Consider the following 12,660-nt stretch of genomic DNA (forward strand, 5'->3'; position numbering starts at 1 on the left):
GGCTGCCTTCTGACTTTATCTCATATGAGGAGAGAGACAGAGAGCAGAGGTCCCCACTCTTCTGATCATATCTAAACCTAATTACCTCCCAAAAGCCCCACTTCCAGATACCATCACATTGGGGGTTAGGGCTTCAACATATGAATTTTGGGGGGTGGTGACATATTAAGTACATAATAGCTTTTAACTCCACTTCTTGGTGTTTTGAAAAGTCTCCCACACGTACACAACTGGACATGTGCACAAGGGTGCCTGCAGTCTTGGACTGTTTGTAATGGCCAAACACTAGCCAAACCTGAATGTTTGTCTGTAGGCTTATGGGAGTTAAATGTGGATTCAATGTCTATATATCAATGTGGAGAAATCTCATAAACACATTGAGATAAAAACCTAATTTGTGGAAAAATATATACATTGAGGAAAAAGCACAAAATATATATGGTTTTCTTTGTACATCAAATGTACTGCTGGTTGCTCCAACCAGAGATGGGGTCCTAGTTTAAAGGGCCTCAGGACATCTCAAAGGATTTCATCAGCTTTGCCTCATATCCATATTCATAGCCAATGCTTCTTCTCTGTTGTTCCTTTTTTTTGGCCCCATCTGTGGAATGCAGAAGTTCCCTGTCCAGGAGAACCATGCCACAGTAGTAACTTAAGACCCAGCAGTGGCAGCACTGAATCCTTAACTGCTAGGCTACCAAGAAACCGCCTTCTTATCTTTTAAGACTCAGTGCAGAAATCATCATGTTTTCCAAGGAGACTTTATCTGAACATCCAGCCACCCAACCTCTCATTCTGAAGCCCCACTCACTGGGCTCTCTCTATTATAACCCTACTTCATCATTTTATAATTACCTAAGTGATGTTCTCCCTCACCTAACTGGACATTTGGGACCATGCCCAATTCATTCCTCTACTCTTCATATACAGAATTTTAGAAAAAAAGAATTTTAGGTGTCTTCTTCTCCTCCTTGGTGGGGTTCATTGCTAGAGGTCAGACAGTGTCTGGGGGTAGAAAGCTGTGGACCTCCAGATCCACTGAACCACATGTTTCCACAAATAAAATCAGCTTGCCAGCTAAAGTTCTGCATCCTGAACCCAGCTGGAAGCAAAGCCCTTGTGTGTTTCCATCTGTTCACATGGAGGCAAACACTACTTACCATGACAAAGTGAGGAGCATTTGTAAAATGGGGACTATTATACTTCAAGGCTTTGAAATTGCTTTGAAATTTGGGGGTGCAAGGATCCCAAAACATTAGTTAAGCAGTTACTATGGAGTGTGTGTATGTTCAGAAAACACAGAGTGAATTCTCTATTAATTTCTCTCTGTTGCCTTACTGCCCATGGGGAGTAATCCTGACATTCAGGGCCATTCATTTTATTCCTTGCAGGAAAGAAGATGGAATTCCATAGAAAGAAGGAGATAAGACACACAGCTATGAAGGTATGGAGTTGGGGCTCGAACTCAGATCTGGCACCAAATCCAATTTTCTTTGTCTCTAGGCAGAAGACCCTAATGAGATCTCCTTAAAGATTGCCAAGTTAGCATTGCCACTGTCCTGCCTCAGTCCTCTCATTTTTGGTGAAGCAGATTGGGCCAGATCAGGGGTTTCCAGTCTATTCTGTGGACCTCTGTCACTGGAGTTACTGGTGGAGTTTTGTGAAAAGCTGTATGGCTCTACACAGTGGTCAAAAACTCTGATTCAATTCATCTAGAGAAGGGCTCAGAAAACTGTACTTGTAAGAAAATATTCCAGGTGATTCTGATATGTAGCTTGATTTGGGACCCCGGAGTGTCAGAGCTTCTCAATCTTTAATGCACCTAGGGAGCTTGTTAAATGCAGATTCTGCCTCAGAAGGATGGCAAGGGACCTGAGATTCTGCATTTCTAACAAACACCTAGGAGACACTGATGCTGCTGGTTTGAATATCACACTTGGGGTATTGAGAGCACAGGTTGTATTGGACAGTATTCCATGTTCTGACATATTTATTTCCTTTTATTATTATTATTTTTTTACATTTTAAGGTTTCTCCTGTAGCATATGGAAGTTCCCAGGCTAGGGGTTGAATCAGAGCTGTAGCTGCTGGCCTGTACCATAGCCACAGTAACACCAGTCTGAGCTGCATCTGTGACCTATGCTTCAGCTCATGGCAATACCAGTGAGTGAGGCCAGGGATCAAACCCACATCCTCATGAACTCTGTGGTGGGTTCTTAACCTACCAAGATGTCTCCTGGCTCTGACATCTTAAGATTCTAGCAAGCTGGATGGTTCTCAGCCTCCTCCTGCTAGCTCCTTTCTCTCTGCTGATGACTTTGTTTTGACTCCTCTTCTCTTCCCAGGCCCCACTATACTCATGAACACTTTTCAGTGTGGTGAGGCTGAACTTCTGGTATTTATCAGGGTGTGGCCTCCCAATTTCCTAAGGAGCCTCTGTTCTTAGCTCTTTCACCCTCAGCACACAGACATTGGATATGTCTCAGGCTGCTGTCACTGTGATGGTGCAGGGTTAGGGCGTTGGTAGGACATACCTAGAAGCTGGAGGTGGGTGAAGCGTTCTTCCCACAGAGCAGCTTCAGTCCAGCCATGGGGTGATGATGGCAGGGGGAGGTGGCAGGGACATGCTCCACCCAAGAAGTAGGAATTGGGGGACTTGCATTCTCCTTGCACCTTGAGGGGAAGGTCTCTATTTGCCTTCTGACCCCTCCTCCCCCCTCTGCTGTCTTAAACTCCATGGGTACTCCCTCTCCACAGCCTTTGGTGACTCCTTGACAGCTCTTGGCAGGGGAATGCCCAGGATAATGCATACTTTGGAGCCTGTGGGGGTTGGAAAATTGTGTCTGGGTGGGTCCCCAGGCTCTGTGTGGGGAAAACAGTTATGCAGCTTGTTTAGAGGCATCCCCTTGGCTCCTTTCCCCAATCCATTCTCCCTGCCCCCACCCCAGACTCCAATCCATTTTGGGACTCCGTGTTTTTCTTGTGCTTTATGACCATTTACACAACACAAATTCTTCCTGTGGTTCTCCTAACACTTTACATTTTCCTTTTTCCTGGAACACCTAGCTGCTTTCTTTTTCTTTTTTTTTTTTTTGTCTTTTTACAACCACACCTGTGGCATATGTGGCATATGGAAGTTCCCAGACCAGGGCTCTTATCTGAGCTCTAGCTGACAGCCTACACCACAGCCACAGCAATGCCAGATCCTTAAGCCACTGTGCAAGGCCAGGAATTGAGCCTGAATCCTTATCAATACTAGTTGTGTTCATAACCTGCTGAGCTACAATGGAAACTCTGATGTTGTGTTCATTTCTGCTGTACATCAATGTGATTCAGTTTTACATATATACACTTTTTTTTCATAAGTTTATCACAGGATATTGAACATGCTCTATTTTATTTGTAATTGTTTGCATCTGCTAATCCCAAACTCCAATCCATCTCTCCTCCGCCCACTCCCCCTTGGCAACCAAAAGTCTGTTCTCTATGTCTGTGAGTCTGTTTCTCTTTTGTAGACGAGTTCATTTATGTCATATTTTAGGTTCCACATATAAGTGATATCATGTGTTTTTTGTCTTTCTCTTTAAGGCCACTATTGATACATTTGATATTACATGTACTGATCCAGAATTCTGGCCTAGAGCACACATAATCAATAACATTAGGCATGAGTATTCTTTTTATGTCAATCACTGTACACAGACAACCCATCAAACTATAGACCTGGGAAGTTCCTTGGTGGTTTCTCGGGTTAACCAACTGGCTTTGTCAGTGCTGTGACATTTTCCTGGCCTGCAGCCCTAAAAAAAATTAAAAAATAAAAGATGGCCCAGACAACATTATCACTGCCTTGCGAGGAGGTGCTTGTGCCGTTATCTGGTGGGTTGTGTGTTCATACCTGATGTGTCTATGAATGTATCATTTTATTAAATCACATGAGGGCACAAGTGACTATCCTGATTCCCCAGCCTAGGGGACATTATAAGTGATTCAGACCATGGGCTTGTGGTGGAAAAATGTGTTACTTATTTGGGAAATCATTATCCTAAACTGTGTTTTTTCATGCAAGACCTACACTGTTACTGTGATACCTGCCTCCAAATGCAGCAGATAGCCACCAAATGAGACACCTCTGAGCCAGTGACACCCTTGCTGACCATTCAGGGCACACTGCAGAAGAGGGAGACAAGTGATGTCATTGGAGCTGGTCACCAGAGTGTTGCTGTCACCAAGCCAAATTTTGGTCTGTTCACCTGTGGGAAGTAACGCCTCTCTTGACACTGGGTTGCCATGAAGGAAAGGGCAGCATTTGTTTCAGGGCACCAAGGTGTCTAATTCTCAAAAAACCCAGTGGCTGGGGAGTTCCCATCATGGCTCAGTGGAAATGAATCTAACTAGTAACCATAAGGACTCAGGTTCACTCCCTGGCCTTGCTCAGTTGTTGAAGGATCCAGTGTTGACGTGAACTGTGGTGTAGGTCGCAGATGCAGCTTGGATCATGCATTTCAGTGGCTCTGGCATAGGCCAGAGTCTACAGCTCCCATTTGACCCCATATGACACAGGTGTGGCCCTAAAAGCAAAGCAATACATGATGGCTTTTAGAGAAATGTTTTTAAAGCCAGAGTGAGGGAGAGGGTTGCAGGTTCAGGACCAGCTGGCAGTCATTCCTCTGACTGATTGGTGGTGAGGTAATCAGGAGTCAACATCATCAGCCTTTGGGTTCCAACTGGTCCACGTGCTTGTGGTTAGCAGGCCGTTAACTTTTCCCACCTGGTAGGGGTTTCAGTGTCTGCCAAACAGTTCAAGTGATATGGCTCAGAATATTCCCTTTAGCCCTTGAGGAGGTTCTAAAAGTCCTTGGCTTGTTTCGTGGCTAAATGATTCTTTTTATTTTTATTTTTTTGTCTGCTTGATTTTTTTCCTTTATTTATGTATTTCTCTCACTTATCTGATTAAATGTATTCTTTGGAACTCAGGGAAGGCCTAGGAGGATAACCTTTGTCTACAAACCAGCAGCAGGCTGAGGACATGGGGTGGAGTCCTGGAGGGGAGCCTTTCCCAGGATGACTCCTGGGGTCCTGTTCAGTTACATCTGGAGAGGTCACTGAGAGGACAGAGAAGAGGTGACTGCTGATTGACCTGCAAGTTGGACTTGGCTGATTGGAGGCGCCTTGACCCCACCTGTGTCCTTGAAATGTTCACTCTGCCCTCGGTTCCCAGGCTGAGAGCCATTTTCGAGGAGGCAGCCTTGAAGCAACAGTGTGTTGCTGAGACTATCTGGATAACATGTGAGTCTGAACCCACTGAAGGCCTCTGTAAAAGCTCTGAAGACTGGCCAGCGGGGGTGGAGAGCTGATTTTGGCTACCAAGACAAGCCTTGTAAGTTCCCTCGCTTATTACAACTGACTCCTACCATTCTGGGGTGGTGGGGATGGTGGCTGGCTCTTTTTGCAGGGGCCAGTTTGTGAACAAACAGGTGGGTTTTGTACCCTCTTCCTTCATGGCAACTGAATTATGCTTTATGTGAATGGAGGGGCTTGTGTGTGGGTGTCTTTCCTATCCTCTTTATCTTTCAAAAGCATCTTCCCTAATATACTTTTCCCCTAATTAGGTTTTTGCTTTTGTTTATTGTGGTCCTGAACTGATACTACAGTTAACAGAAAATTTTCAGCAATTGTGTGCTTTATTGGGTGGTTTCCACTCTTTGGTTCTTATGAATAGTGCTGCTATGAACATTTATGTACAGGCTTTTACGTGGATGTAGGTTTTCTTAGTTACATGCCTAGGAATGGAATTGCTGGGTGCTATGGTAACTCTATGTTTGAACTTTTTGAGAAACTGCCCACGTTTTCCCAATTGACTGCATTATTTTAAGCTCTTATTACCAGTTTCACCTTCTGGGTTTCACCTTCCACCCATTCCTTGCTAACATTTCGATACTTTCCATAATTTTTTTTTTAATTTAACCATCCTAGTGGAAGTGGTGTCTCATTGTGATTTTGATTTGTATTTCCTGATGATTAATAATGTTAAGTAATTTTCATGTGCTAATTGTCCATTTGTATTTTTTAATTTAATTTTTTAATTTTCATCTTTATTGTTATTTCAGCAATGCATTTGTTTTTTTCTACTATACATCATGGTGACCCAGTTACACATACATGTACACATTCTACTTTCCCACATTATCATGCTCCATTGTAAGTGACTATACATAGTTCTCAGTGATACACAGCAGGATCTCATTGCTAATCCATTCCAAAAGCAAGAGTTTGCATCTATTAACCCCAAGCTCCCAATCCATCGATCTCTCTCCCCCTCAACCTTGGCAACAACGAGTCTATTCTCCAAGTCCGTGATTTCTTTTCCATGGAAAGGTTCATTGAAACATGTCTATTTAAATCCTTTGTCCATTTTAAAATTGGGTTATTAGTCTTTTTGTTGAAGTGTAAATATTCTTCACATATTCTTATACAAATATATTATCAACTATGTGATTTGCATATATTTTCTACCTTTAAGTTGGTTGTCTGTTCACTCTCCTGGTGGTGTCTTTTGCAGTACAAAAGTTGGTGATTTTGATGAATTCCTATTGATCCATTCTTTCTATTAACGCTTGTGCGGACAAGCAGTTTGGTATCATAACTATGAAACCATTGCCTAATCTATGGCCACAAGAGTCTCACTCCTATTCTTTTCTCCAAGTGTCTTGTAGTTTAAGCTCTTTCATTGACTCCTATCATCCTTTTGAGTTAATTTTTGTGTGAAGTGGGAGGTGAAAGTCTAGCTTCATTCTTTTGCTTCTGACTATTCAGTTGTCTGAGCATGGTTAGTTAAAAGCACTATTCTTTCCCCCTTGAATTTCCCTGGAAGCCTTCTTGAAAATAATTTGTCCATAAATGTGAAGGCTTATTTGTAGACTCTCAATTTTATTCCTTAGGATTATGCTAGTATGGTATTGTCATTTAATTGAAGTAGAGTTTATGTATGACAAATACATACACTTGCAGGTGTACACTATAGTGATTAATAATTTTTAAATGTTATACTTTTTTTATAGTTATTACAAAATCCTGGCTATATTCCCCATGCTGTTCAATATGTCCATGTGGCTTATTATTTTATTTTTTTAGCTGCATATATTTCTGTTTATTTTTTATCTTTTTATTTTTTCTACTGTACAGCATGGTGACCCAGTTACACATACATGTACACATTATTTTTTTCACATTACATGTTCCATCATCATCGCTACACAGCAGGATCCCATTGCTAATCCATCCCGAAGGCAACATTCTGCATCTATTTACCCCAAGTTCCCAGTCCCTCCCACTCCCGCCAACTCCCTCCCCCTCCCCCTTGACAACCACAAGTCTATCCTCCAAGTCCATGAATTTCTTTTCTGTGGAAAGCTTCCTCTGTGACATATATTATATCCCAGATATAAGGGATATCATATGGTATTTGTCTTTCTCTTTCTGACTTACTTCGCTCAGGATGACAGTCTCTAGCCCATCCATGTTGGTGCAAATGGCATTGTGTTATTCTTTTTTATGGCTGAGTAGTATTCCATTGTGTTTATACCACATCTTCCCAATCCAATCATATATCAGTGGACATTATGGGTGAATCCATGTTTTTCCTATTGTGAATAGTGCTGCACTGAACATGCGGGTGCATGTGTCTATTTTAAGGAGAGTTTTGTCTGGATATATGCCCAAGAGTGGGATTGCTGGGTCATATGGTAGTTCTTTGTATAGATTTCTAAGGTACCTCCATACTGTTCTGCAGAGTTGTTATACCATATTACATTCCTACCAAGAGTACAGGAGGGTTCCCTTTTCTCCACACCCACTCCAGTTTTGTTCTTTGTGAACTTATGAATGATGGCCATTCTGACTGTTGTGAGTTGGTATCTTGTGCTACTTTTGATTTGCATTTCTCTAATGATCAGGGATACTGAGCATTTTTTATGTGCTTGTTGGCCATCTGTATATCTTCCTTGGATATTTGTCTATTCAGGTCTTTTGCCCATTTTTCCATTGGGTTGTTGGCTTTTTTGCTGTTGAGCTGTATAAGTTGCTTACATATGCTAGAGATTATGCCCTTGTCGGTTGCATCATTTGACACTATTTTCTCCCATTCTGAAAGTTGTCTTTTTGTTTTCTTTTTGGTTTCCTTTGCTGTGCAAAAGCTTGTCAGTTTGATGAGGTCCCATTGGTTTATTTGTGCTTTTCTTTCTGTTGATTTGGGAGTCTGACCTGAGAAAGTATTTGTCAGGTTGATGTCAGAGAATATTTTGCCTATGTTCTCTTCTAGGAGTTTAATGGTGTCTGGTCTAATATTTAAGGCTTTCAGCCATTTTGAGACTATTTTTGTGCATGTTGTGAGGGTGTGTTCATTTCATTGATTTGCATGTAGCTGTCCAGTTTTCTCAGCAATACTTGTTGAAAAGATTATCTATTTCCCATTTTGTGTTTTTGCCTCCTTTGTCAAAGATTAATTGACCATAGGTGTCTGGGTTTATTTCTGGCTTCTCTGTTCTTTTCCATTGTTCTGTCTGTTTTGTACGAGTACCATACTATCTTGATTACAGTTGCTTTGTAATATTTCCTTAAATCTGGGAGATTTATGCTTTCTGCTTAGTTTTTATTCATCAGAATTTCTTTTACAGTTTTGGATCTTTTGTTGTTCCATATGTATTTTTACATTGTTTGTTCTAGTTCTGTAAAAAATGTCCTGGGTAATTTGATAGGGATTGCACTGAATCTGTAGATTGCTATGGGTAGTATGGCCATTTGTACAATATTAATTTTTCCAACCCAGGAGCATGGAATATCTTTCCATTTCTTTACACCTTCTTTAATTTCCTTGACTAATGTTTTATAGTTCTCAGCATATATGTCCTTTACCTACTTTGTCAGGTGCATTTCCAGGCATTTGATTTTTGGGGGTGCAGTTTTAAAAGGTATTGTATTTTTATATTCCTTTTCTAAATTTTCATTGTTGGTATACAGAAATATGACTGATTTCTGAATGTTAAACTTATATTCTGCTACTTTGCTGAATTTGTTGATCAAGTAGTTTTTGGGTTGAGTCCTTATGGTTTTATATGCATAGTATCATGTCATCTGCATACAGTGGCAGTTTTATCTCTTCTCTTCCTATTTGGATGCCTTTTATATATTTTGTTTGTCTGATTGCTCTGGCTAGGACTTCCAGTACTATTTTGTATAAGAGTGGTGAGAGTGGGCATCCCTGTCTTGTTCCAAATTTTAGTGGGAAGGCTTTCATCTTTTCTCTATTGAGTATTATATTTGCTGTGGTTTTTGTCATAAGTGGCTTTGACTATGCTAAGGAATGTTCCCTCTATACACACTTTGGTGAGTGTTTTTATCATGAATGGATGTTGGACTGCGTCAAATGCTTTTTCTGCATTTATTGAGAAGATCATATGTTTTTTGACTTTTCTTTTGTTAATGTGGTGTGTGACATTGATTGGTTTGCCTATGTTGAACTATCCTTGTATACCTGGGATGAATCCTACCTGGTCATGGTGTATGATTTTTTTTTTTTTTGATATGTTGTTGGATTTGGTTGGCTATGATTTTGTTGAGAATTTTTGCATATATATTCATCAAAGATATTGGCTGATAGTTTTCTTTTTTGGTTTTATTTTTGTCTGCTTTTGGAATTAGAGTGAAGGGGCATCATAGAATGTCTTTGGGAGTTTTCCTTCTTCTTGCACCTTTTAAAAAAGTTTAAGGAACATAGGCACAAGTTCCTCTATGTATGTTTGGTGGAATTCACCTGTGGAGCCATCTGGTCCTGCACTTTTATTTGTAGAGAGGGTTTTTATGACATATTCAATTGCATTTCTGGTGATCGGTCTGTTCAGTTCATCTATTTCTTCTTGATTCAATTTTGGCAGGCTCAAAGTCTCTAGATAGTTGTCAATTTCTTCTTGTTTGTCATATTTGTTGGCATATAACTGTATTCTTGCATGGTTTTTTGCATTTCTATAGTATCCATTTTGACTTCTTTTTCATTTCTTATTTTGTTTGGGTTTTTTCTCTCCTCTTCTTGGTGAGTCTAGAGAGGTTTTTCAATTTTGTTTACCTTTTTGAAGAACCAGATCTTGGTTTTATTGATTTCTTCTATTGTTTTTTGAATCTCTATTTTATTGATTTCCTCTCGTTTTTATGATTTCCTTCCTTCTGCTGACTTTAGGTTTTGTTTGTTCTTCTTTTTCTATTTCATTTAGTTGGTGGTTTAAGTTGTCAATTTGAGATCCTTCTTCTTCTTTGCCAAAGGCCGGTATTGCTCTGAAGTTCCCTCTGAGCACTGCTTTTGCATCATCCCATAGATTTTGCGTGGTTTTGTCTTCATTATCACTTGACTAGAGGTATTTTTAAATTTCTTTCTTGATTTCCTAATTGACCCATTGGTTTTTTAGTAGCATGTTGTTTAGTCTCCATATAGTAGGTATTTTCTCATTTCTTTTCCTTTGGTTTATTTACATTTCATGCCATTGTGGTTGGAGAAGATACTTAAAATATTTCCTATACTCTTAAATTTGTTGAGGTTATCTTTGATACTTAATATGTGATTAGTTCTTGAGAATGCTCCATGAACACTTGAGAAGAGTGTGTATTCTGATTTTTTTTGGATGTAATGTCCTGAAAATGTTGATTTAGTCTAAATTTTCTATTGGATCCTTTAGGATCTCTGTTGCCTTATTGATTTTATATCTTGAGAATCCATCCATTGATATGAGTGGGGTGTTAATGTTTCCTACTATGATTGTATTCCCATCAATTTCTGCTTTTATGTCTCTTAGTATTTGTTATTGGTATCTGGGTTCTCCTATATTATGGGCATATATGTTGATGATTGTAATATCCTCTTCTTGAATGGATCCTTTAACCATTAAATAGTGCCCTACTTTGTCTTTCTTTAGGACCTTCTTTTAAATGTCTATTTTGTCTGATATGAGTATTGCAACTCCTTCTTTCCTGTCTTATCCATTGGCATGAAATATTTTTTCCTATCCCCTCACTTTCAATCTCTATGTGTCCTTTGCCCTAAGGTGAGTTTCTCATAGACAGCAGATTGAAGGTTTTTGCTTTTTTATCAAATCAGCCATTCTGTGTTTTTTTTTATTGGTGCATTCAATCCATTGACATTTAAGGTGATAATTTATGGAGTTCCAGTCATGGTACAGTGGTTAACGAATCTGACTAGGAACCATGAGGTTGCGGGTTTGATCCCTGCCCTTGCTCAGTGGGTTAACCATCCTGGCATTGCCGTGAGCTGTGCTGTGGTGTAGGTCGCAGACACAGCTCGGATCCTGCATTGCTGTGGCTCTGGCTTAGGCTGGCAGCTACAGCTCCATTAGACCCCTAGCCTGGGAACCTCCATATGCCACGGGAGCAGCTCAAGAAATGGCAAAAAGACAAAAAAATGAATAAATAAATACTAACTTGAATTAAAAAAGGTGATAATTGATAATTGTTTATTCATTGCAATTCTAAACCTCCTTTTCCAGTTGATTCTATGATTCTCCATTCTTCCTTTGTTTTTTTTTTTTGGTTGTTTTGTTTCCTTTTATTATGTGCTTGTGTACTTTTAATTTTTTGTGAATATACTATTCCATTTTTTATTTTTTTCACCCTGTTTTTTAAGTATGTTAACCTCTTCCTGTAACTCTTTGCTTTATCCTGAGTCCTGTAGGCTCAAACACTTCATTAAAATAATAAAATGAAGAATATATTTATTTCCTTACTTCCCTTGCCCACATTGTATGATTTTGATGTCTTTTTTTTTTTTTTCTTAACATCTTCGTCATTAGATCAGTATGCCGGCTTATTTAAGTGACTGCTTTCTAATTGTGGTTTCCTCCATCATAGTTCTTCCTCTTTTTTTTTTTTTTAATTTAGAGAAGCCCTTTCAGTATTTCTTTTAGAATGGGTTTCACATTGCTGTATTCTTGTAGCTTTTGTTTGTTGGAGAAATTCTTTATTTCCCCTTATATTTTAAATGATATTCTTGATGGATAGAGTATTCTAAGTTGCAATTTTTTTTTTCCTTTTAGCACTTTAAATATATCTTGCCATTCCTTCCTAGCCTGTAGAGTTTTTGTAGAGAAATCAGCTGATAGACTTATTGGGGTTCCCTTATAATTGATGATTTGCTTTTCTCTTCCTGCCTTTAGAATCCTCTCTTTATCATTAACTTTTGCCATTTTCATTATAATATGTCTTGGCATGGATCTATTTGGGTTCAACTTGTTTGGGGCGTTCTGTTCTTCCCATATCTTGATATCAGTATCCTTTAGATTTGGAAAGTTTTCAGCCATAATTTCTTCAAATGTAGTTTCAATCCCCTTTTTATTTTCTTTTTCTGGAATTCCTATTATGCGTTGATTGGCTTGCTTTATATTATCCCATAGGTCTCTTGTATTTCATGTTTTTTCATTTGGTTTTCTGTCTGCTGTCCTGTTTGGGTGATTTGCATTATTCTATCTTCCACATCACTAATTTGTTCCTCTGCCTTATTCATTCTGGCCTTTATTTCCTTTAGCGCCATTTGTATCTCTGCAAATGAATTTTCTAGTTTTTCTTGGCTCCTTCTTATATTATCTACTTCCTTTCTGAGGG

This window comes from Phacochoerus africanus, chromosome 2 (assembly GCF_016906955.1).
Source record: "Phacochoerus africanus isolate WHEZ1 chromosome 2, ROS_Pafr_v1, whole genome shotgun sequence".
Classification (NCBI taxonomy): Eukaryota; Metazoa; Chordata; class Mammalia; order Artiodactyla; family Suidae; genus Phacochoerus; species Phacochoerus africanus.